This window comes from Protopterus annectens, chromosome 2.part0 (assembly GCF_019279795.1).
Source record: "Protopterus annectens isolate FY-2018-M chromosome 2.part0, PAN1.0, whole genome shotgun sequence".
Classification (NCBI taxonomy): Eukaryota; Metazoa; Chordata; order Ceratodontiformes; family Protopteridae; genus Protopterus; species Protopterus annectens.
Window position 1 is genome coordinate 842,871,520 of NC_056728.1, and position 27,929 is coordinate 842,899,448.

The 27,929-nt window shown below is 42.0% G+C and overlaps 1 protein-coding gene across 5 annotated transcripts in view; it reads left to right on the forward strand.

Annotated features, from left to right (window-relative positions):
- USO1 (USO1 vesicle transport factor) overlaps positions 1-27,929 on the forward strand; it is a 1,866,649-nt gene that overhangs the window by 1,534,550 nt on the left and 304,170 nt on the right. The gene's annotated exons all lie outside the window — the stretch shown is intronic.

The following is a 27,929-nucleotide window of genomic DNA, read 5'->3' on the forward strand; positions in this document are numbered from 1 at the left end:
TTAGGCATTGGCCAACTGCCTAGGTCGCCGCTGTAGCAGGGGCACTTTTCCAGTATTTATTTGGTGTAGGTAGACCAGGTTGGGGGCACCTGGGTGGTGTGGGGGGGTGTTGTGGAGCCCCTTTGCCTAGGGCACCAGCTGACCTAAGGCCGCTGCTGATAACACATATATAACATATGATATAACACAACAGGTATGACAGAACAAAAAGCATCTTCGCATGACATTAAATGAAAAAGGTTGTTAGTGAACCACTTGCCCAACTGAAACTTTGCTGCAAAATATCCCTCTTTCTGTCTCCTGTTGCTCAAAGAGCAATAACTAAAAATGTTATCCCAAACTAAAATTCAGCCTACCACTGCTTGCACTGAAGTCTAGGTCTAATACTCAGACTACAGATGACTGAAGATAAAATTTGATAAGATTTGCTGTATTGACTGGCACCTACACATGTCACTGTGACTTTCTAAAAGGCATAAACTGGATAACGGTACAAAGCAGAGAAACCTTGTACCTTGGTACAGTGTTGTTTAAAATCCTTGTGCTTCACTACTGTATCCCCAAGTAACAAAATTCCCATTTATGGATCAGTCCTTCTTTCTGCAGTTAATGCAAAGGATTAAGGCTATGAGCTGCAGGTTGCTTCTTGTAGTACAGGATTTGATTCCCACAGTCTTCATTTTCCTGCTGTGTGACTGAGCTCAGTTGTGTCAGTATGAGTGTGAATGTACATTTAGATAACAATGTTGTCACCTACCTATCTGATGTGTGCACGTGTAGCTGGGGATTCCTCCAATAGGTAGGAGTTTGACATAATGATTAAGGTGTTTACTTCCCAGATACAAGGTAAAAGGTTTGATTCTTGGAAAGCATAGCTAGGCTTAAAAAAAAAGCTGCCTAGCTTAGTAATCACCTAATGAACCTATGAGCAAGTCATTAACAAGGAAGTAATTTGAGGCAGTTGGAAAGTGTTAACATAAGGTGTGCTACATAAGAATCCTTATCAGTGTCTCAATATGGGACCTGATAAATCAGGTGAACTCTAATCATTTGTAGACAATGCCCTGGTAGAAAAAAAATGTAAAATGCAAAGTAGCCCTTTTTATTTTATCATAATGAAGAAGTGAGGTATCCCTGAAAAAGTGAACGTGTAGAAAGTGCAGCATGTCACTTGAATGTGCAATGGTCAGTTGTGCTTTTCTTTGTTGTCTCCTTTGAGTTCACCTTGTTCCCCCTTTGCCACCAGTAGAGAGGCTTATTGCTCTTCAGTGTTTTTTAGTAACCACAGCAATTTCATCATTATCCAAGCAAGGTACCATTTGATTTGTAGCAAAATAAACTTTATCATGTGAAATTTCTGGCTTTTAACCCAGTTTCTTGAAAGGGACTGCCCTCTTAATTATATGTTGTATTCAGATTGGATGTCAACCTAAAGAGGATTCAAGCAGCTCTGCATGTGTTTAATCATTCTTATCTTGTCAGATTCTTGCACTTTCTCTTAACCATTTCTAATACTTTTCCAATTTTCCAGTTAGTAAGAGGTGTTCTTTGATGCTGTTTTAGTGAAGAATATCAAGCGATTAATGCAAGGAAGTTGCAAGGAAGGTTAGTTAGTGCTACTGGTTTCCAGAGCTTCAGTTATAACCTGTTGATACAGGCAGTCAAGTAAAATGTCCTTTTTACACTGGACAGTACAGATCTTTCGTTCTTAAGCTTGAAGTGTATAATATAAGGAAGAGAATTTCCATGCGACTGCATGACATTTATGTGAAATACATTAAAGCATGTTGTAGTGCAAAATAGTTCTCTAATTGTGAAAACAGAACTGATAAAATTTAACATTGATTCTTGCTGCTACAAGACTTGTGTGATTATTTTAATTGAGTATTGTTTTCAGTGACAGTAAATCAGGCTGTATGCTGTTTCTTCAAACATGAACAGTAACAAGTCCCAGACAGTAATGTAGGTTGAACTGACATTTTCAGAGCTTTACTGAATCGAAGTTGAACACAAGGGTCACCTTTCCTAAAAAAAGTGTGCAAAAGAGATAATTTTATCATTAAGGCCTTTAAACAGTGGAGTTGTACATCATGGCATTGATACTGGTATCCTGTGTAAGAATTATAGATGAAAATGTTCAGCTAAGTATTAACCAGATATAATTACACTGTTAATTGCCTTAGGTAGAAATTATATTCTAGTCCATTCAAGGTCATCTAGTTATAGAAAACATCATTTTCAGCTTTGAGATCTTTTCCAGTAAATGCAGCAAAAAAAAATATTTAGTACATAGATGTGCAGGTTGGAAACTGCTTTTTAAGCCCATCCTTATACAACACACACACCAAACTAAGGAATACCAAAAATATTGCAAAACTATTGTGAACATATGACATTTTAAGATGCCTGTGAGGAGACCAGCTGTTTACTGAAACACAGCTGCATATTGCTCATTGTCGCTATTCTTCTTAGCATTATTTTGACAGTGACTAAAGTTTTTAGTACTGCAGTTGGGTAGTATTATGTTGGATTACTGAAAGTTTTCCTTCCTGATCTTAAGAGGTTGTCAGCAACTTGTATTTGCTTCAGAGAGAAAAAGTCTTTGTCATGGACTAGCAACTAGAAATTAGAAAACTAGCTTGTTGCACTAAATTTGTTTCCCTGCCTTGACCATTAGCAAAGTTTGTCGAGAAGAAGTTGCACTGCCAATTGGGCTGTCAGTGCAGTGCATCTCATAAAATATTTTGTTAATGGTTTCTGTGCCTTAACTGCCTTCATAGAAAAATAATACATTAAAATACATGGTAAAAAAATGATAAACCGTGATGGACAGTTGAGCCATCTACTTTGAACATGTTAATACAGGGACATCTATCACTTGAGAGAGAAGCTAACAAATCGACCAGTAATAATAGTTGTGTTACTAAGATTGGTAAAAGCGCAATTAACGGAGAAACTGAAAATATGAGAACTGTTTCGCATCAACCAGAATCAATTTCCACTGTAGAGAGTTGTCTTATATAGACATGTCTGCAGAAACTCAACTAACTGGAGTTTCTTCTGCAGCATAAATAAAATGTGTTGGAGGGGTATGTTTCTATCATGTACGTCTTCTCTGGAACCATATTCCATTCTAGGTATAGCAAAGTACTTCTCTTAATCTATTCAAATGTAATTTGGTGAAATGGATGGAAAGCTGCGAATTCACCCCTTGTTTATCACGTATATCACTGATGGATTTGGGCAAAAATGTTCCAGCATTTCCTTGTTCAGCTTGCCTTTGGGTTATTCTTATGCAAAATATAAAAACTAAAAACTCCATGGGGAATGGTAGCCTTGCAGGTCAATAACTTGGTAAGTACTTATGAACCTATAAGTTTTCGTAATAGCTTTAAAAATCTGTACAAGATGTACATGCAGAAATGGGAGGAAGCCAAGAATTTATTTGGACTGCAGGTTAGAGATTGCCTTCCCTATCAAGGATTGGTCTCAGAATACTGACAAAGAGAAAGAAATAGGGGGCTCCTAAATGAAAGACCAACACTGGTAGAATTTTTAATAGAATCTAGAACAGAAGCTACCATTAAAAAAGGAATAATTAGTAAAGCATTTAAAATATTGCATGATAATTATAAGTATCAGTCAGAGGAGCTGAGAAAAGATTGGGAAGAGAGATTGGATAAGCAATTCACAAAGAAACAATTGGGGGATATATGTACATCTCCCAAATATGCAACAAAGTCTAGAAGATTTATTATTTACATAGGTATTTTTATACCCCATGTAGACTCCAAAGACATTTTTCTCAGGTGGATAGCAAATGGAGGTGTGATGGGCAAGAGAGAGGTAGCTGCGAACATATTTTTTGGGAGTGTAATGAGCTGGCGGAATTTTGGCATTCTGTGCAGGCTGCTCTTTCGGAGATGCGGGGTGGGTGGTTTGGACTGACTGGGGAGAGGATTTTTTCGAGTTATGCTACATAATTAGAATTGCCTAGATATAGTAAAGCCTTGCTGAGTCTAATTATGGTGGCTGCCAAAAAAGCAATTACTAGAAAATGGAAATCAAAGTGTAGAGCAACTTTACTAGAAGTAGTGAATATAGTAACAGAGATAAAATAACTGGAATTGGGATCTTTAGAAAAGGGAAGGAGCAAATTGCATAGGAAAAATGGGAGTTGTGGGAACGATATATGCAGAGCAGGAATGAGGTTTAAGAGGCAGGATTTGAATGAGCCATATAATGCTTAACTGGCAATGACTGGATGGTTTATAAGTGATGTATAATGTTTACAACTACAGTTGTTTCAGTGGTGCTTGTGATGTAAACGGTTTGCAACTAAAATGATATTTTATATTTTTTTCATTTATATAAATATAAGATTGCCATTGTCATGTGTGTAAATTTACTAAAGATTTTCGGAAAAAAATGTACATGCAGAAATGAGTCTTTCATTAAATTCTAAGTAGAAATATTATATAACTGATAAAGACTACATTATTGGAAATACTGTATAACTGATGCGAACTATAGTATGGCTAAACCACCCCAGTACCTTTAGAAGAAGATTTTTAGCTTCAATAACAGTAGAAATTATTTCATGCTACCACACTGTTTGAAGCTTGTAGTCTTTTCTTGTAAAAAATAATACTGATTGTACTACTCGTTTAAAATGCATAGATAGTTGATGACATGGGTCAAAATTTTAAACCTGGAGGGAGTCAAATAATGAGTCACATTAACTGCACTGTTGTTACAGTGTCTAGACTGAGTCAGTGTTGCAGCATTTTTAACATATGGGTTGTAGCTCTCTGATGTCCAGCCAGGGTACCAAAGCTTTACCTTCTTAGGACATACGTCTGGATGATGACATCAGCTTGTCAGTGTAGGGGGATAAAGTTAGGCGTATGTTGGAGAATACTTACGGTCTTGCTGCCAGCCCAAACGTGGGTCATTACACCCAATGGACTGTGGCTGTTTGGTCACTTGGTACCATAGCTTCGCTTGTCAGATCAGGTAATTGCCCCATTGGCAATTCTTCCTTCTAAACTTATGACTGTTTTCCTTATTGTTATTAGATGTCAGCTAGGAGGGATGTTAGTGTGGTAGACAAAGTCCGTACAAAGACATGCACACTAAGTGCCTGTTGTGTCTAGAACCTGAACACAACTATAAATCCTGCTCCAGCTGTCAGTCATTTCTTCCTGAATCCGTACAGTCTAGGCCATCCACACTTAATACTTTTCTTGTAACCCAACATTTGAAATGCTTGGCCCATTCCACCATGTCGGAAGATACAGACATTTTATTTCCTTCTTAAGAAAAAAAATTAAAAGATCTAGAGAGGATTCTTCTTCTGTCATCTACGAATCAGACTACTTGCTGAGGTGGTCAAACCTGCAGGATGCCAATTGTCTTCTAACATACTAGGAAGACAAAGCTGTGGTACCCCAGCCAGACATCAGCGAGTTACAGCCCATCTGTTAGGAATACTGTAACAGTGATCAGTATGACATATATTGGTATAGTAAGCTCTTACACAACTTTACTTTCTTTTACAGAACTAATGGTGTGTTGTAAATGTGATCTAACAGCTGTTATGACAAATGGCAGTCACCAGTGATGCCAGTGAAATTATCAGTAAATGGTATTTGTTATTGCAGCACTGTCAAGTTGTGACTTTCATTTTGATAAATTGCTTCTAAATGCATCTTGTTAAAGATCAAAATGTGGTATATGTTTTCACCTGTTTGTTAAAAGTAGCCAGACACCTTACAGTACATGATTAGAGATTATTTTTGCAGTTAAAAATGTTTGCCTTTAGAGATACCTTGTCATCCTGGATGTATTAATATATTATGCAGTGTATTGTGTGTTTTGCCTTCGAGTGATATTATGTTGTCTGTTAGGTTTGCCCATCCTAGATAGAGGAAGGCAGCCTGGGTTGCTGCAGTAGTAGTATGAAGAACCTGGCATGTGGTACACCTATTGTTCTGGAGGTTGCACGTGAGGGGAAGTATGCATGCATCTCCCAAAGACTGTTGTTATAGAGCTTGCAAGGCTGCCAGATAACATTAGTTTAGTGGAAATGCTCATTTGCTACAGTATGACACTGCAATTGCATCCTCAGTCTCTTTGCTGACCCTGAACATATGGATGTAGAGCCTGGGAGAGGCTAAGGCAGGTCCAGTAGACCTGGTTAATGAGAAGAGGAGCTGGTGACAGTTGATGGTCAGCTGTGGGGAGCTTCAGTAAAGTAAATGGGTACATCTTTTACTTTGAATGCTATACCTCTGAGTACATGGAGTTCACATACTTTGTAAATGCAGGAATGGGTTCACCTGTTAAATGTGTGTTTTAATTTGGTGTTGCCATAATTTAGTTGTGCATGTATATGCGCTGATATAATTATTTTAGTAAATTGACCATTGGTAAGGCTAGCATTTAAGTAGCATTTGCATGGTAGTTGGCCAACAGTAAAGCAAGGAAATGTGCTTTTACTTTGAAACCTCACACTGAGTTATTTTTATAATCTGTTGTAATCATTTAATGCAAAGCAGGCATAAGGTATCATGTATCCATCGAGGTAAACATACTATTCCATCTGCTTTTGTCCTACAAGCAAGTCTTCTCTCTTTGCTAAGAGGAATGTTTTGAGGGACAAGCAGCTTCCATTTTGTTGTAGATGGTTACTTTATACATATGGTCTCTAATGTTAGTTAATATTTATTACAGGCTGCAAGTAATTTTAATTTAGTGCTACTGGTGATTTGCAGATTATGTTCAAGATAATTATTTTATTGACTGTAAAAGTAAATTGCAGCCAGTGACTCTGTGTATGTAATATCTGTACTTCTGGATGGATTACAAGCATGTTATTGATGCACAGAGATAAGTCATTTATGATGGTGCTTTTGCAGCAAAGAGTGGTGTGGTGTAAGGAAAACTCATTTGATTGTTGTTAAGCTTTTGCCTGTGGGTGACTATTTAATCTAAGAAGAGAGAAATAACCTGCTGCTGTTGTAGAGCTGAATTAAAACACTTTGATACAGGGAGGTTAACTAAACATTGTCTGTTTGTACTGAAAATGACATGGTTTGCTCTTCAGCTCACATTGTAAGATATGGGAGATCATTTTTAGGCTGGTATATATCTTTTCCTGTAAAGCTGGAAGTATGCTATTTGTGTAACAGTTTTTTTCTGTAAGAATGGAGGTGATTACACCTATGAGTTTTACATAGATGAAGTTTGTATGAATAATTTAGTTTGCAGATCAAGTTTTAAGAGACTTCATGTTCCTTTGAAATGACAATGTGTCTGTAAATGCTTAGGTACATCAGGTTGTATGCAGGATCTTGAGACATGGATGAGTCATGCATGATATACCGGATTAAATAGGCAAGTTCCTTCACTTTGACAGTTTAAAATTAAATGTTGTGATTTCCTCTGGTGAATGGAATGTAAGAAATAGTTGGGCAATTTAAGTCTTAGTGCCTTTAAGTAGTGCAGTTATTAAAAGAACTGGTTATGTAATGCAGTGCAGTATTACTTAAACTCGGTTATGCAGTTAGTTACCTTGTGTCAAAGTATAGGTTATAGTCAGGCCAAGGATAGATGTGTTTCTGTACGTCTGAACTATTTTTTGTCACATTTTACTCTACACTGTACTAGTTCAGCTGTAGCACTATCCAGTTCCAAGTTTGCTATTTCTGGGTTTGTTTTGTAACTTCTGAGCATCAACTTCAAGCCACCTTTGTTGTTGAAGGCCCTTCTGCACCCTTGTGTGAGGAGAGTGCTGTCTGGGTCGCATCTAATAGAGACTGATTGGAGTAGAGTTCAGAGAGAGCATTCATATTGGCTAGTTTGAGCTAAAAAGGGTATATTCTTGTTTTATTTAATCCCTGCATTTGCACTTGTTTGTCTGTAGCGCTCCATTGTGTACTGCTGCTTAGTGGTAGTTACCGTTGGTGTTTATAGATGCAAACATTTTGTTAAATTTTCACTTAGAACTTTGCTTGTGGTCCCCCAGAGGTTTCTCGCGGCCCTGCTTTACTGTTAAGTGGAACACTAAGCCTGGCCTCAGAGGTACCAACACACCTCTCACCCACTAGCCACTCCAAAGTGTGACCTCTTTTCCTGATTATATAAATTTACCTATCACTATGGATGGACAATTTCCTGCAGTTTCTCCAGCCAGCTTGGTCGACATGGGCATCCTGAAGCAATGTAACAACTACCTCATATTCACAGACAACCCTTTACTCCAAATCCACACAAACACAACATGCGAGAGATGCAGTTATATTAAAAACCTTGAATCCATGCTCTGTCACACTCCAGTCAGTACATATGACGAGTGGTAGATTGCTAGCATCTTCTCCTGCTCAGCTGGTTAATCTGGGAACCTTGAGACAATGCTATAATTGTCTCATGTACACAGACAACCCTCTCCTCCTCCCAACAAACACAAATACATGTGAGAGATGCAACTATATAGCCAAACTGGAGGCTGAACTCTCTCAACTCAGGACTGGCAAGACCAGACAGGAGGAGAAGGTAACCACACACACAACAAACCCAGTCACACATAGACCTACCCCAACTGCAAATCAAGCACATAATAACACAAAAACATACTCGAAGGCTCTATTAAAAAAACTTACCAAAACAACAGAGGCTCCCAAAGCAGACACCCAAAAATCCACCACCTCAAAACATAACACATGCAACACATACTTCAATAAATCGGTGTGTCAATAAATCACAGCCCTTAAGGCCAAACACTATGCCTGATACACTAGTGATAGGTGACTCTGTAGTCAGACACACTGACGTCCCACTTACCAGGCTGAGCAAGGAGAGGGTAACAGTAAGCTGCCTATCGGGGGCTAGGATCTGCCATATAACACACGTACTCAGGTCACTCAAAAGCACGTACAAATATGACTCCGTCATTGTCCATGCCGGCGTGAATGACCTGAGACGTACCTCCTTGGACTACATGAAAAGAGACATAGAGGAGCTCTCTGATTATGTAGCCCAGGCTGGTATGACCCTGACCCTGAGCAGCATCCTGCCCTCACCAACAATGATGCCACAATACAAAGACAAGATGATTAGCTTTAGTAATTGGCTCAGTTACTGGTGTCATTCTAGGGGGATCCAATGTCTGTCTGCTTGGGATGACATGCTGGACAAGCCACGCTGCTTCGCAAGGGACGACTTGCACCTGTCACCACTGGGCTTCCGGATATTGGCTAAGGCTCTTGCCACCCCCATAGTGCCTTTTTTAGGCAAGGCTCAAAAGACGAACCCACCTCCTTAGAAAACAAAATGGAAAAAATTAAGGGTAATGCTGCTCAACGCCAGAAGTCTAAATCTCAAGATGCAGGCTCTCGAAGCACTCCTCAGTATGGAGAACATCGATGTCTGCGCTGTAACCGAGACCTGGTTCAAGGCTCCTGAGAGCACCCCAGCGCTACCAGGCTTTAGCTCATATCATGCTTTTCGGCCCCAAAACCCAGGCCGAACCACAAAGGGAGGGGGAGTGTCCATATTCATCAAGGATACCCACACCTCTGGGTTAGTGGCAACCCATGAAGCATCGGAGACCATCCAGGTGCAGCTAACCATAGGCAAAACTGCTATACAACTGGTTGCATGTTGCAGACCACCCTCCCAATCTCAAGAACCCCACTCAGCCTTCCTGAAGACATTGGAAGATATGAATATCTCACCAAATACCATCATATTGGGAGACTTCAACTACCCTAACATAGACTGGGTGCACTATTCTAGCCCTAACACCCTAGCCCAAAGGTTCCTGGAATTCATAAACTCCAATGCAATGGAACAGCTAGTCACCTCTCCCACAAGGGGGGATAATATACTAGACCTGATCATCACAAACATGGGGACAAAATGCTCCACACCAGAAGTATTGCCCTCACTGGTGAGATCTGACCACAAACTAATCACCCTGGATATACATTTACCACCTCCACCCCCAGCACAAAAGACTACAGTGAGAAACTTCTCAAAAGCCGATTTTACACTTCTCAAGACTGAGATGGTATCATTTAAGCCCTCAGGGCCAATGGAAACCACATCCCACAATGCTGAATCCTGCACAAATGCTTTCTACAGACATCTCCAAGAATGCATGGATCGTGCAATCCCAAATAAAACCAAGACCCTCTCCACCAAAGGAAAGCGTCCTGTCTGGTGGACCCCAGCCATAAACAAATTGTATAACAAAAGAAGGAAGCTACTGCAAGACAGAGCAAAATCCCATAAAGGGAAGGCATCTCTGATCAGCACTAGTAGAAAGCTACGTTCTCTCATAAAAATATCCAAGGCCAACTTTGAGAGAAAAATCGCCAAGGACACTAAAGATAACCACAAGGCATTCTTCAGTTATGTTAGAAACCTGGGCGGAAACACTCAGATATGCTCAGAGTTAGTACACAGCGACAAAATATTTACCGAACCCACAGATATTGCCAACATTCTGGCAGACAGGTTCAGTGCAAATTTCTCCTCTCCCTCACCTCCAAAAGAAGAAATACTCATCCCAGCTGAATGTAACCTCCCTGTCATCTCTGATGTCCAGGTGAGAACCGCCCTCAACAAAGCAAAAAACACAGCATCTATGGGACCTGATGGTATCCCCGGCTGCGTGATACGTGAACTCCAAGAGGAGCTAAACCCACATATAAAAATGTTATTTAACCTTAGCCTTACTGCAGGATATGTACCTGAACACTGGCGTACAGCAACAGTGGTCCCACTCCACAAGGGAGGCTCCACTACAGACCCTGGGAACTACCGCCCCATAAGCTTGACCAGCCTGGTTTGCAAAGCTATGGAAAGAATTATTATGGAACTCATAAACAACGACATTGGGGACCTACAGACACTTGATCCCACCCAGTTCGGCTTTGTAAAGGGTAGATCCTGCCTTTTGAACCTGGTTGACTTTTTCGAAACAGTCACTAGAGCCATTGATGAGGGCAAGGCAGTCCATACAGCCTACCTAGACTTGGCTAAAGCCTTCGACACAATACCCCACTCGGGGATCATAGATAAGCTAAACAGCTTAAATGTAAATCCATATGTCACAGGATGGGTTGCAAACTGGCTAAAGAACAGAACCCATAAAGTCAAGATTGCAGGAGCCATGTCAGACTCAAAGCCAGTCACAAGTGGTGTCCCACAGGGCTCTGTCCTGGGAACCCTATTGTTCGGCATTTACTTCTCAGATGTGAAAGCAAACATGGGAGGGTTGTAGCTGACAACGTTCGCAGATGACTGCAAACTAGGCTCCATAGTCGATACACCAGCTGGCACATACATCCTACAGAAAAGCCTCACCGAAACGGACAACTGGTGCCGGAATCACGGCCTTAAACTGAATGCCAAGAAATGTATAGTCATCCCCTTTGGGAAAAACAAAATACCCACAAATTATCACATAGACAGTAACCCACTGAGTACCGAAAAAGTAATCGGAGACCTGGGGACCCAAGTTGATAGTGACCTCTCATTTGACACCCACGTTGCCAAAGTGGTTAGAAAGACTTTCTACCTTGCCCACCTTATCATGAAGGGGTTCACATCCAGATCAAAGGAGGTCATCGTGCCCCTGTACTCCTCCCTTATCAGGCCCATGATTGAGTACAATGCCCCATTTGGTATGTACCTCACCCGGCACTTGCAACAGCTGGAGAGACCCCAGAAGTACCTCACCAAGAGGATCAAGGGTCTCCAACATATGTCATATGCTGCCAGGCGAAAGAAATTCCAGCTCTATTCAGTAGCATACCGCCTTCTCAGAGGTGATCTGTGCCTGACGTACAAGGCCATGCCCAACCAGGAATTGATGGACATGCTCCACCTCAAAAAATCAAAATCCATAAGAACCACGAGAGCCAAAGATTTAAACCTCAGTACAAACATGAATAGAACATGCTGGAGGGACAGATTCATAACTCAGAGGCGTCCCATACTCTGGAACAAAATCCCAGTCCATGTTAGGCAGAGCCCCTCACTGACTCTCTTCAAGAGAAATCTTGACGTGTGGATGGGAGATCGTAAGTTTACCCCGGGGGTCACCCCTGTGTCACTACTTAACAGAGGCACAGTAAACTAATAAATAAGGGGGTCTTCAATGTGTCACTACTAGACAAAGTCACAGTATTCTAAATTTATACACCTTAGTACCACTACATGGGGTGGCGAAAGCCACATCTCTAGGGCTAGGCTTTCAAATGCCCCAGGGCAAATAGCCTAGTACTAAACTATGAAACTATGACAATGAGCGGCTTGCCAGCATGCACACCTCACGTCCTACTCCAGCCAAACCCACATGACACATACTTACTTAAGCAGAGGTCCTCACCAGTAACATACCTAAACACCAGAGACCTCATAAACACAAACACATGCATGCTACACATACATCCTCTGCAGAACACAATGCACATAATAGCTCACACACCAGTGTCTCACCTGTCAAGCCCTTAAGACAAAACACAAAGTCAAACGTATTGGTCATAGGTGATTCTGTTGTGAGACACCCTGATGTCCCTCTCACCAGGCTGGATAAGGAAAGGGTCATGGTCCGCTGTCTGTCAGGTGCCAGGATATGCCATATCACACATGCACTCAAGCCTCTCAACAGGTACTGTTATGACTCCATCATAGTCCATATTGGTTTGAATGATTTCAGACGTACCTCTCTGGACTATATGAAGAGAGGCATGACTGAGTTCTCAGACTATGTGTCTCAGGCAGGTATGTCCCTAGCCTTAAGCAGCATTTTACCTTCATCTAGGATGATGTGTCAATATAAACAGAAAATGATTGACTTCAGTAATTGGCTTAGCTTCTTGTGTCATTCTAAGGGGATCCACTTTGTCATCCTGGGATGATATGATTGACAGATCTCGATGCTTTGCCAGAGATGGTTTCCTTCTGTCACCCCTGGGATTTCGGCTACTGGCTATCCTTATAGTGCCTTTTTTAGGCAGTGTCTCAAGACCAAAATTGCCAGTGTAAAAACTCAATCTAAAAAAACCTCAAGGTTATACTGCTAAACACTAGGAGTCTCAACATGAAACTGCACTCACTGGAAGATATCCTCACCTTGGAAGACACAGACATTTGTGCAGTCACAGAGACCTGGTTCAAGGCTGTGGAGAGCACCCCAGCCATACTGGGTTACACCACCTTCCACACGTTCAGACCTCAAACTGAAGGTGTGAAAACTAAAGGAGGGGGTGTGTCAACATTCATTAAAGATAAATACGCCTCCAGGTTGGTTAAACAGTTTGGTTCCCTGGAGATACTTCGGGTGCAATTAACTGTTGGTAGGGCACCTATTCAAGTCATTGTCGGCTACAAGACCCCCTCCATGAATCAAGATACCCAGTCTGCCTGTTTGGATCTACTTGAATCTATCAAGATACATCTGAACACCATGGTTTTGGGTGACTTTAACTACTCATCCGTTGACTGGGTAAAATACTCGTGCTCAAACTCACTTGCCCAAAGGTTCCCTGACTTTGTTGACTCCAGTGCCCTGGATCTGCTGGTTGACAACCTCACAAGGGGTGCCAGCATCCTGTATCTGGTGCTTATCCATTTGGCAGACCACTGTAGCATCCCACTTTGAGGTCCTCCCTGGTAAGATCTGACCACAAATCGGTGTCATTCGAAGTAACTATCACACCTGCCCCTCCCCAGCATCTAAACTAAAAAAACTTCTCCAAAGCAGATTATAACCTCTTATGGGGATGGTAAAAATAGCTTCACTGCACCTCCTCTCTCAGATGGAACTGGCAGATATGTCGAGCTCTACACCAATGCTTTATACGAGCACCTGTATGCCTGCATTGATTCGGCCATATCTGAGAGGACCAAAACATGCTCCTCAAGGAAGCGCAAACCTGCCTGATGGACAACTGACATTAACAGGCTTTACAATATTATTATTTATTATTTGAAGTTTGTTTTCCAGGATAGTCTATTGGGCCAGAAGAGCCCATTTTCATTGGAGTCCTGGGGAGAAAAGCTCCACAGTATACAATGAATAAAACAACATTATTTCATTAGTATAAAATAACAATAGTACAGATAAAAATGCTATCTGAAGGTGCAATTTAATAAGATGTAAAAAGAGAATTAAAGGCTATCTAAGTGAATGTTACAATATTTACAAATATGTAATTCCATGATAGCAAATGCATACAACTATAAGAAGATATTTACAGAATGAGTATTTCTGCTGAGGAAAATATGAAGGAGGAGGAAGAGACAGAATTGGGTATAAGGGGTGATGAGTTTAGGGAAGAAGGGGAGTAAGGAAGGAAGTGGTGAGAAAGATTGTACAGAGAAGGATGGGGAAGAAGATTGAGAATGGGGGTATGAAATATGTGTGTTACTGGGGAATCCATGTGGGATGGGAACAGGAGCATTCCCAGAGGGTTGTTAGAGGTAAGAATAAAGCAAGATTTTGAAAGTAGTGAGGCTGCTAGTGGTGCGAAGGTGAGGTGGCAGGGAGTTCCAGAGACGTGCTAAGGAGAAGGATAGTAGAAATTTGCCAGGTGGGTGTGCAGGCTTATGCAGTTCGATCAGATTTTGGGTATTGGTTCTTAGGAGTCTGTTGGGAAAATTAATTTTAAAGGTTGAGGCAAGGGCGGGGCAAAGAGAGGGATTAAAGATGAGTTTGTGGGCATGTATGAGTTGAATGTAGGTGAGGTAATTGGGCAACTCTAGCCAATTTAGTTTGTGGAGGGCAGTACAGTGATGGGTGGAATGTATGTATCCAGTGGCGAATTTGGAGATTTTGTTGTAACAGCAAGAGAGTTTTGTCTTTAGGGAAGATTGTAAGTTAGTTAGGAGTGGGGCACCATAAAGGAGAGAAGGGATAAGATATGTGGTAGAGAGAACAAGCCTGGTAGAGCGGGTGAGGTAGCGATTGTGGCAGTAGAGCATGTCTAGTTTCTGGTGTTTTTTTTGATATTTGTGTGGAGGTGGATATCAAACTTGAGCTGATCGTCAATAAGTACTCCAAGCAGTTTTGCATTGGATACTATTTCAAGAGGAGTATTTTTCTTACTGATGATGGAGAATGAGTTTTTGTCAATTATTGTGGTTTTTGAGGGGGGTGAATATCATGAGTTTGGTTTTTGATGCATTGAGTACCAGATGGTTCTCTAGCATCCATTGCTCAGTGGAGGAGAAGGCATCTTGTATTAGTTTTATGAGAGTGGAGGTGGAGGTTGCAGAGCAGATGATTGTTGAGTCATCAGCGTATTGGATAATGTTTGCATTAGGGATGGAGCGGTGAAAGTCATTGATGAAAATATTGAACAGTAGGGGACCTAATATGGAACCCTGGGGAACGCCAGTGGGAGTGTTGAGGAATGGGGATAAGGTTTTTTTCCATTTCACGGCTTGCTGCCTGTTAGAGAGATAGCTGGAAAACCAGTTGATAGAGGAAGGAGAAAGATTTAGGTTAGAGAGTTTAGTTAGGAGAAGGTTATGAGAGATAGTATCAAAGGCCTTAGAAAGATCAAGAAGGAGGGTAGACAGTGTGTCCAGAATCACAGGCTTTATTCACTGTTTCGAGGAAGGAGAGGAGAGCGGTAGTGGTGCTATGGCCAGATCTGAATCCATATTATGTGGGAGTTAGCAGATGGTTGTCTATGAGATATGGTAAAAGATGTAGGTGGATACACTTTTCAAGAAATTTTGAGATGGGTGATAAGATAGCGATAGGTCGGAAATTAGAGATGATATAGTTGTTACCCCCTTTGTGGAGGGGACTAATAAAGGCCTTTTTCCAGAGTTTGGGGTACATGGCCTTCTTGGATTGATCGATTTATAAGAATGCAGATGGGGAAGGCAACAGCATCAGCAGCTGTCTTTTGGAAGTAGGAAGGAATGTTGTCAGGGGCATTGGAGCATGGTTTTAAGTTCTGGAGGAGTTTTTTATAGTTGATATGAGGATGGGTTTTATAGAGAAGGGAGGAGGTTGGGAGGTGGGAGTATTTGAGTAAGAAGAAATAGGGGATGGTAAAGGAGAGGATGTAGGGCTGTTTGTGAAGGATGATGTTAGTTTGGTTATTGAGTCAATGAGAAATAGTTGAATTGGGTAAGTCCTTGTCCGGGGTATAGGGGTCTGGGCTAGGGTTTTCCTTTCTACCAGGGTTAAAGAGGGAGTTGATACCATCCCAGAATTTTTTTGGGTCTGTCTTATGGTTGTTTTGGATTGAGGAGAATTAGGATTTACGGTCTAAAGAAATACGTTTTTTAGCTCTGTCACGAAGTATTCTATATTCATTTAGGGTGATGGGAGTTTTATGTTTATGGTGAATGTTTAGGGCTTTATCTCATAGGCACATGACAGCTAAAGTATCTTTGCTTAGCCAAGGGACAGTGTTACTTTTATTCCTTTTTGTTTTTAGTGGGGCAGTGGTAAAAGGTTTATAAATGTGGTATTGAAGTAGGTGACGGCATCTTCTAGGGGGAGGGTTTTTAGGGTGCTCCAGTTGAAGTGTTTTAGTGTGTTGGAGAAAGTGGAGGAGTTGAAGTGTTTTAGGGAGCGTGTGGAGATGTAGGTAGGAGAGAGTTGTAGGGAGGGGGAGTGACGATGAGCAAAAGTGGGATAGTGGTCACTGAGGGAGTCAGGGAGGGTACCACAACTGGATATATAATGAGGATGAGAGACCAGAATCCAATCAAGGGTACTATCAGAGGAGTGATCTTTGGTAGGTCTGGTAGTGGTGTTGATTAGCTGATTGAAGTTGTAGAGGTTTATATTCAGGGGATTTATGGGAGATTGAATGCTGGTCCAGTTATTGTTTGTGTCGTCAAGGATTATAGTCTCAGTGGTTATGTTGGTGGAGAGCCAGGAGAGTATATCTTCCATATATGGACATTGTCCCCAGGAGGGATGTAGAGGGAGGCTATGCAAATGAACTTATGTCTGTTTATTTGAAGTAGGGCGAGGATTAGTTCAGTGTTAGCAAATTGGGGAATGGGTTTAGTATATGGAATAACTGACAAGGAGGAAGAGTACAATAGAGCGACACCACCACCTTTTTATGGGTTCTGTCTTTTCTGATAATACTGTAGTTGGGGGGTGTTATCTCAGAGTCTTTTATGGATGGTTTCAGCCATGTTTCGGAGATAGACAGGATGTCTGGTTGGTTATGGAGAAGCCAGGCATGTAGGTTAGGGATTTTGTTACATATACTTTGAGCATTTAGAGCTGAGAGAAAGAGGAATTTTCCTGATGAGGGGGGAGTGTGAAGGAGGGAATTTGAACTGTAGGTAGGAGAGGGGCCAGGGTTAGGGTGTACATCTCCAGAAAGAAGAGTGGTAATAAGTTGGTGAATGTGGTAAAAGAGGTATTTAGCCTGATTGTCATGTAGTTTGAAGGTTATTTGTTTTGTAGGAGTAGGCATAGTTAAGACTGGAGTAGTGTGTTTGTGGGTAGAGATGAGTTTGTAAGGGAAGAGCAAACAATAATTAAAGGGGTATAGATAGGGACTAATAGGGCTAGTAAAGTATATGTGTTTTGTAGTGCTTGAACTTGTTGTGTGAATGGGGGGGTTATTATTGAGAGGCCTGGTTAGGTAACTTAGATAGGACAAGGTGAGGAGAAGTAGTATTAGGGTTATAAACTGGGTTGGTTTTGAAAGCATTGTGGTTGTTTACACTTAGAGTGGGGGGTATGGAATAAAGTGTACTATGGTGTGGGATTTAAGGTAGGGTTAGTATTGTAAAGAGATGCTAGGAGGGTGGGGTGTGGAAGTAAGGGGTGAGGAGAAGGTATGAGTTGATTGGAGTAAGTGTGGTTTATGAGTATAAGTGTACAGGTGCTGAGGGTAGGTGGGAATTGGGGGCAGGTTAGGGGAGCGGAGTGAACCCGAAGGGCGAACAGAGTGGGAAGAACCAAGGAGGAGGAAGAAAACGTAGCCAGCAGAAACAATCAGTAAAGCAGAGAGCAGAGCACAAGGTAAGGAGGCATAGGGGGATATAGACTATGGTCACTATGTAATTCAGGTAAACAGTAGCAGAGAATTCACAGAACTTTGGAGCAAAAGCAGAGATGTTTAATGTAACTCAAAGGAAAAACGTTTGAACCTTGTAGTGAGATAGGAGAGGCTGATAGAGGTAAAAAGCTGCCACCTAGTGGCCAAATGGAGTAAATGCTAGGTTACTGGCTTATCTCTTAGTGGGGGGTGGGATGGGATAGAGCCGGGAGAGCTAGAATGGAACCTAAAGTCTGTGGTGGGCTGCTAGCTATCATGCACGGAGACAATAGTTAACCATAGTGAGATGAGTTACACAATAGTGTACACACACACTGTTTAAGTGCTTGAGGGGAGGTAGAATGGTTACAGGAAGCACTGCTGGGTCCCCTTAGGCAATTCGTTCTGGGTTAGAAGCTAGGATACAGTGGATACTGTGTGAGACGCCTGGGTTGGATGAGATGTAGCTATTGCAAGACACAGTAAGAGGAAGAAATTGCTAAGAGTAAGAGGGAGTGAGCCCTCCTAAATTGGAAACACTCCCTCCTCAGCGTAAACAAGCAAATAGGACGACTTGTGAAGTCCTCCAAAGCAAACTACGAGTCCAAATTAGCTTCCTCACCAAAGGTCAACAACAAGGCATTCTATAGTTACATGTGTAACTTAAAAGGAAAGGCGTAGATTTGCACCAAACTGGTAGTTAATGATACCACATATACTGAGCCTGTGGACATAGCTAACCTGTTGACCGACAGGTTCTGTGAAAACTTCACTCTCCTGTCCCCAACACATGTAGCCAATGATATCCCTGCCACCTGTCCCTGCCTTGTATCTCTCAAGAGCAGGTCATAAATCTGTGGACCCTAATAATATCCCAGGCTGCGTCTTACATGGGCTCAAACATGAATTAGCAACACCATTGGGTACGCCTTAGGACCAACTTCATACCAGCTGAATGGAAAATCGCCACCATTACTCCCTTGCACAAAGGTGGTGCTTCCACTGGCCCCAGGAACTATAGACCTATTTGACTGAGTAGCTTTATCTGCAAGGCCATAGAGAGAGTCGTCATGGACCTCATCAACAAAGATATAGGTAATCTCCAAACACTTGACCCTACTCAGTTTGGATTTGTCAAAGGGAAATCATGCCTGTTAAACCTCATGGACTTCTTCGAGACAGTCACCAAAGCACTGGACGAAGGGAAATCTGTGCAAACACCCTACCTGGACTTAGCCAAGGCATTTAACACTATCCCGCACTCAGGCATCATTGACAAACTCACCCAACTAGGCATTAACCTTATATTGTTAGATGGGTCGCTAACTGGCTTACTGATAGAACTCGTATAGCCAGAATAGGGGAATCCACCTCCAACAGCAGACCAGTGGTGTTCCACAGGGATCAGTTCTGGGACCTCTACTGTTTGGAATCTATTTCTCTGAAGTACAAACAAAAACTAAAGGTTTGTGGCTGACAAAGTTTGTGATGACTACAAACTGTGAGTGGTCACAGAATCTCCAAATTATGTCATCATCCTAGAAGAGGGTCTTACACAAGCAAATGATTGGTGCCAAAGTTGTGGCCTTAAACTAAATGCAAAAAATTGTATTATCATTCCTTTCAGTAAAAGCAGTGTTCTTGCTGACTTCCACATCAATAACAACACCTTAAGTACACACTCAGTGGTGAGAGACCTGGGCACACAGGTTGACAGCAACCTTACCTTTGACCACCATGTCCCACATTGGTAAGAAGGGCGTTTTATTTTATATTCGTCATTTCATAAGTAAGGGAATTGCCTCCAGAAAAAAAGAAGTTATAACCTCTCGGTACTCTTCCCACATCAGGCCAATAATTGAGTAAAGGGCCCCTTTTGATATTTATCTTGGAAAATTCAAGATGTTCATCGTGTTACCGTGATGCAGTCATCACACTTGGGTTATCCTGCCATCAGACGGTCCCTCAGTCGGCCCGAATTCCAAAGTCTTGGTCCGGCATCGGTTGCTGTCGCTTCTTCCCTGACGTCAAAGCACCAGGGGTATATGAGAGGCATCCAACGCCATTTTCTTCAGTCTTTCTTGCTGCGCGGTGCCCGAAGCAGAAGCAGTTCGCAAGTGCCGGTCGGCCGACACCTGAGATTTTCGAATCGAGTTTCAGTCCGAAGTCTTCAAAGCTAAGTACCCCGTTGGGGAACCTTTTCTTGCCTCAGTCCGATGTCAGAAAAAAGTTAACAATTGCATTTCTTGTGGGAAGCAAATACCTCATAAGGACTTTCATTCTTTTTGTATACCTTGCCTAGGCCCAGACCACGACTTCACTGGTTGTCGGTTTTGTGCTAGGTTCAATAAGCGAACTATAAAGCAACGCTTTGATTTTGCACGACACTACTTCAGTAGGAAATTTAATTACACTATGCCGTCAGAGCAACCAACTACTGGCGTGCATAAAAAAACGCAAAGATAAAGAAAGGCAGCGTATTTCCAAGCCAGACTCTGAGGCCTCGGCTGGGCCGGTCGCCGGTTCTCCGGTTTTCAGTGAGGTGCCTATGCAGCCCCTGGCTACTGCTGAATTGGATCCCCAGACCGCTTCGGATTCTCCAGCAGAGAGTTCTAGGCCAACGCAGCCATTTTCTTTAGGCCCTACCGATGACATTGCAGAAGGAGAAGCCGGTGCTGTAGAAACACCTTTGGTTTCTGAAGGTGTCTTCAGACCGACTACTGTCACCATAAAATCTTATGCTAAGCTTAAGACTCCTCTAAAACCAAAAAAGACTACACTTCAGTCTCCAGGTCAAGGCCCTATGCCTAAGAAACAGATGCTTAAAATGGCTGAAGATTTGATTTCTTTGATCAGGGGTTCCCAACCCCCCCCCCCGACAAAAGGCCTAGACAAGAGGAGGATTATGCCTCCTCGGATCAAGTGTCTGTTTCCTCAGGCTCCTCTGAGGAACAGGATTACTCCTTTCCCCCTTATGAAGATTCTGATGCTGAAGACTCCATTCCCTCAGCTTCTCCCCCTGAAGATTATTCCTTTGGGAAAAACTTACATACCATGAGGGAACATTTCCACTGGGAAGGTCAGGACTACTCAAAGAAAAGGCTTCAAGAGTTTCTTTTACTCCCCCAGCACAGACCACTTGCTATCCCCCCAGTTTTAGACATTGTGGATGATGTTTTCTTAGAATCTAGTCTAAATCCAGATTCTCTGCCGCCTGCTCCAGCCAAACCAGATAGATACTATAGAGTGCGTGACTCACACAAATTCCTATACAAAAGCCGTGTTGCTGATCCAGAGACAATCTCCCAGGGTCCCAAAGGGGCTAAGGCTTCTATGGCTAAAAATCCTGTACCCTCTGAAAGGGACTCCAGAGCACTAGATAGGTGGGGGAAGAAGGTTTACACCACAGCTACTCTAGCTATGAGAGCACTAAATTGTCAATTTCACATGCTTAAATACCAGCAATTCCTAATGTCTCAAATAAAACAAAAGATGGGCACGCACCCTTAACAGTCTGAATTCAAGGAAATGCAGGATCTGTTGCATGCAGCTGAACAGGTGGGCAAACATACTTTACAATGTGGCTTTGATGCCTTGGAAGCTTCCTCTAGAGCAGCTGTTACTGGGTCTGTTATACGTAGGCATGCTTGGTTAAAGGAACAATCTCTGCCTGATCATGTTAAAGCAAAGTTACTAGATGCATCCTTACAGCAGGATGTCTTATTTGGGGTTAAAGCAGAGGAGATTTTAAAGAAAATGGAGGATAAGGCAAAATCTATGCAGACTGTCAAAGACTTCTTACAGGTACAACCCCCACGCTTCAGCAGAAATTGGCCAACAAAAAATTGGTCCTTTCCAGCTTCTGACAGACCACAGAGGGGTAAATACAGGCGCCCAAGGGGCAGACGACAAGCACAAATCCCTTACAAACCTTGCCAATGGGGCACTGCAACACAGAAGGGAGGAGAAGACAGGTCCCAAACTACTAGAAGGCAAACACAATGACTTAAACCTCAAACTGCCAAGCAAAACTCTCTTGGCAGCCCCCTTGGGAGGAAAATTAGCACTTTTTGCAGACAACTGTCGCATCGTCACAAAGGACAAATGGGTCCTAGACATTATCTCACAAGGATACAGATTCCATTTCCACACCTTGCCAAGGATAAAAGGAATGCCAAACCTGCCACAAAATCAATGGGCAGAGGCACAAAAACAAATTACAGCTCTCATGGACATGAGAGCCATTCATCTGGTACCTACACAGGAGCAAGGCCAAGGATTTTACTCAAGGCTCTTTCTAGTCCCTAGAAAGGACAATGCTTGAAGACCCATTCTGGACCTTTCAATTTTAAACACCTTCTTGCAAGTACCCAAATTCAAGATGCTAACACTACAGCAGATTCTTCCCATGTTGGGCAAGAAAGCTTGGCTAGTAATGTTGGACCTCAAGGAGGCATACCTGCATGTCCCTATCAGACAAAATTGCAGAAGATACCTCCGTTTCATTGCAGGTTCAACCCATTACCAATTCTCTGCACTGCCCTTTGGCTTATCTACTGCGCCCAGGGTCTTCACAAAATGCCCGGCACCAGTAATTGCATACTGCAGACAAAGAGGAATTCAGAAATACCCATACCTGGACGACTGCCTCATCCAAGCAGAAAGCAAGGACATTCTCTTACAACACCTGGCTTTTGTAAAACATCTTTTAAGTTGCCTAGGGTACACAGTAAACGAAAAGAAATCAAAACTAGTGTCCAAACAAAATATGACATTCCTGGGTGCCAGCTTGAATACAATGGCCCAGATGGCTTATCTGAAGCCAGACAAACAACTACAATTAACTCAATACTTCAGAGCAATGGCAACAAAGACCCAACTCCCTGCAAGAAAAATTCTGCAGGCCTTGGGCTTCATGGCATCTTGCATACTTCTAATACCATTTGCAAAACTGCATATGAGGAAATTACAATGGTACCTAAAAAGCGTATGGACTCAACACAGCCACAGCTTGGAAACAATGATACCTCTCATTCCCTGCCTTCAACAGGAGTTTCTGTGGTGGTCACAGGCATGTCACCTTAACAAGGGTCAGCCTTTCACCTTACCCCCAGCCAGGCAAACTATGACAACAGATGCATCGGACTATGCCTGGGGTGCACACATGGCAGGACGGTGCATTCAAGGCATATGGACTGCAGATCAAAGGAATCTGCACATCAATCAAAAAGAAATGCCAGCTGTACAAAACAGCCTTCAAGGACCTCTTACATCCAGGACAGCTTATCATAAGGACAGACAACACCACAGTAATGTGGTACATAAACAAGCAAGGGGGTACACACTCCTACCCTCTATGCAGGCAAGCAATGACCTTGTGGAGCACAGCACTGGCTTACCAAGTTCAATTACAAGCCCAATTCCTGCCAGGAAAAAAAGAACACATTATCAGACGACCTAAGCAGAAACATCATGGATCCCCACGAGTGGAAACTGGATCCACAAGTATTTGCAATGATAACTCAAAAATGGGGGCTCCCAGACATAGACCTGTTTGCCAGCCCCCAGAATTATCAACTAACAAAATTTTGCACAAGGACCTTTCACCATCAAGCTTGGAAAGTGGACGCACTCTCATTCAGTTGGAAAATGCTGACAGTATACGCCTTTCCTCCATTACCCCTTCTCACAAAGGTGCTGCTGAAAGTCAGGATGGAGAGACCCCGAATGATACTCATTGCCCCAGACTGGCCACGCCAGCACTGGTATCCACTATTAAGGAATATGGCCCAGGGCCCACCATGGATTCTACCACAAATCACCCATCTGCTCACACAGCAAGACAATCAGATTCTACTCAGCCAGCTCAAAATCTTAAACTTGGCTGCATGGCAAATCACCTAAGCAACTAGCCAGCTCCTCTCTCACAAGCTGTTATGGATGTTATTCTGGAGGCCAGGAGGCCCAGCACCAGGAAAGCCTACTCAGACAAATGGAAAAGGTTTTGCGCCTGGAACCAAGCTAAAGGCCAAAATACCCTTCAGCCTGACATACCTCAGATTCTGCAATATTTAACTAAGGGCTTTCATTTTCATCTATTAAAATCCACGCCTCAGCTATTTCATCTCACTATAACACGGATCCTCCCTTATTTTCACATCTACTCCTAAGGCAGTTTCTCAGAGGGGCCAAAAACATTAGGCCTCCCAGGAGAGCACCAACACCTACTTGGGACCTCAACTTTGTTCTGGAAAAACTTACGCTACCTCATTTTGAGCCAGCTTTCTCAGCTGACTTAAAGTTTATATCATGGAAGACTGCCCTGCTGCTAGCAATTACTTCAGCGAGAAGAGTTTCAGAGCTTCAGGCACTAGTGGCAGTAGAGCCTTTCCTCATTTTTCATCAAGACATAGTTTCTCTGCGAACTAACCCCTCCTGTATGCCTAAGGTGGTATCCAGTGTGGCTCTAAATCAAACCATCCATTTACCCACCTTCTTTCCAAAGCCACAGAACAAAGGAGAAAGACTCCTACATTCCTTGGACATTCACAGGCAGCTATGTTACTATTTGGATAAAACTAAGGTTTTCAGAAAATCTGACCAGCTTTTTGTATCCTATGCTACAGCAACTCAAGGAAAGGCTATCTCAAAACAGACAATTTCCAAATGGATAGGACACTGCATACGTTTTTGCTACACCCACCATGGAAAACCAGTTCCTGCTAGCATAAGGCCCCACTCTACCAGGGCAGCAGCTACATCTACAGCCTTCCTCAGGGGGGTGCCAACCAAGGATATTCTGGAAGCTGCAACTTGGAGTTCGGTACACGCCTTCACCAAACATTACCAGCTACCACTTTACTCTAAGACTAGAGCTGGCTTCACCACTGCAGTTTTTAGGGCCTTCTAGCCTCCTCTAACCCTGTTTGACTCCACCTCCCATCCTTAGCTTTGGGATTCTACCCAAGTGTGATGACTGCAGCAGGGTAACACGATGAACATAGTACAGTTTTGTACCTACCATAAATGTAGATGTTCGAGTGTATACCCTGCTGCCGTCCAGGTTACCCTCCCTCCATCCCCTCTGACCTAAGACCTTTCTATACCTTAAAATCTTTTACAACCTTTGTGGTGTATTTGCTTATAGCTGGAGGGATTTTTTGTTTATGCTACACTTTTTATTATTGGTACTATCTACTGACCACCATTTGGGGGGGGGCACCTGACATCTGGGGCAAGAAAAACTGAAGAAAATGGCGTTGGATGCCTTTCATATACCCCTGGCGCTCTGACGTCAGGGAAGAAGTGACAGCAACCGACGCCGGACCAAGACTTTGGAATTCGGGCCGACTGCGGGACCGCCTGATGGCAGGATAACCCAAGTGTGATGACTGCAGCAGGGTATACACTCGAACATCTACATTTATGGTAGGTACAAAACTGTTCTGTCTTCAGCATCTGTCCTATGGGGATCATCTGAAATCACTGTCACTTTATTCTGTTTTATACAGACTACTCAGAGGTGATCTCTGCCTTGTTTACAGGGCAAACTCTGACCCTGCTTTATTGGAAATGCTGCATATCCATAATTCAAATGGCACACGGGTTACTCGCTCTAAAGACCTTAACCTAGTATGCGATAGCAATAAAACCTGCTGGAGGGACAGATTTGTCTCCCAGAGGTTACCACACCTTTAGAACAGACTCCCACTTTGTCAAACAGAGCATCTCTGTGGCCCTCTTCATATGCAATTTGGATGATTGGATGGGTGACTAAATTCACCCCGGGGGTTCCACATGTGTCCCGCTTGGACAGTGTCAGTACATGCTGATCATGGAAATAAGGGTAAGAACTTGACTAGGCTTGTAAGGGCCCTAGGGCCATTAGCCTAGTAACTTCCTGTGATCCTATGATCTTATGAGTTGTGCTTCTCAAGTTTTTAACAATACAGCATTTGGGGTTGATTTTAAGTATGTGGTTGTGAAATTATTTGTGCTTGAACTAGCTGTCAGTGATTTGCTGCAGATGCCAGTCAGCACACTGCATTTTTACTTTTGATGGTGATACTGTCGATATGTACGTTATTCATGTGTATGTTTTTTCATGTTTTTTTTTTATGTGAGAACTGTTTCAAAAACTGTAGCTGTGATTTAACCGCAAATCATTGAGTTATATCTCTCAACATCTTATAGTGTAAAACAAAGGCAAAATATGGAATAAACACTACCAAATTCATCTATGAAGCTGTAGCATGGTTATTAACCGTTTCTTCATACATCAAAGTTCTTTTAGTGAAATAATGTGTTCAATATTATTCAGCATTATTTCTTATTGGTATTTGCTAAAAAAAAAAAAATCTTAACAATGAGTTTGTATCAAACCTGTGTCAGCATGGAGCTGCATGCAACATGAAATTTCTCTTAAGATTCCAAAAGAGGAATGGTCCTTGTAATGAGGTACAGTTGAGAGGTATGCATGGGGCATTAATTTGTGCATAGTGTTGCAAATTGTTTAAATTATATTCATTTGTAGTGTTTCTTATGTTGTGTTAGTTAGTCCGTAAGTTCTAACTTATTTTCCATTTAATCTTTGCATAGAATGGCTAAAATTTTATTTTTTTTCTTTTTAAGTTGACTTAAATATGTAACTGTCAATATCTAAAATACATTAAATGCCATTATTCCACCTTACTTTAATGCGTTAAAATGTTGGAAGTGGCATTTCTGAGTTTTGTACATTCTCTCTTAAATGTCTGCAAAACATTCAAGCATTTCTACAGGCATTACAAATATGTACAATTTAAACCATTTACTGTGCACTTGCAAAGATACTCCACCAGTAATGCACAGCCATGAATCTGAAACATCTTCAGTTTCAAAAAATGTAGTTTATATCAATATCCCAATGCAAATCTAGGCTGAAAAAACTAATACCAAATACTTCCTAAGTGCATAACAATGAAAAAATGCCTGGTGACCTAGCAGATGTGTTCTAAGGCTAACAAAAGTAACAGAACCACAAGAAACCACATATATTTGGAAAGTGTTGCAACTGAATGTGAATCAGGCATATTCATGTATGCAATAAACATGAAACATACAATGTATTAAGTACATCTTGTTCATCCCTTCATACTCTGAAAATGAGGTGTTATAATTCAAAGTGTTTCGGGCTTTAATTTTATCTGTGGTAAATTTTGTTTTTTCTCTACCTTTAATTTGATTAATTCTAGCAACTCTCCATTCCATGTAAATGTTCTTAATTGCAATAGCATATTCATTTGTATTTTTGGCAAGCTTTCTACTGCTGTGTGTTATGATTTTTTTCATGATTTCCAAGTAATCTGTAATAGTACATCCCCTGTGAAAGGCTTCATGTGGAACAGTGCTGATATTCCACTAGAGCATGAATGTCCAACAGATGGCCCTAGGAACACAATCTGGCCCACCAAACCATTTTATGTGCCCCTCAGTAAGTCCTGCAACAGACTGTTTCGAATGGACAGATACACGTTGGATATGGTAATGTGTCCCTCAAACCTTACCTTACTCAAACCTTACCACGTATGGTAAATATCCCTTGAACTGTATGGTATGTGGCCACTGAGCCAAAAATGTTGGACTGCCATGCTGTAGAGCATCGTCTGAACTCAATGAAGGTCATTGTTTTTTTTTTTTTCAATTATACATACAGTTTTCTGAATATGAAGCTTTAAAATCAGTAAAAATGTCATTGCTTTGCTGGTATGTTCCGTTGCCTGTAACCAAAATTTAAAGTGACATAATTTCTTATTGATGTAAAAGGCTTATGTGCTTTGTTTATCATGTTCTGTTTATACACATATTCCGCTCCATTTCTGATACAGTTACATAGTCACATCAGGT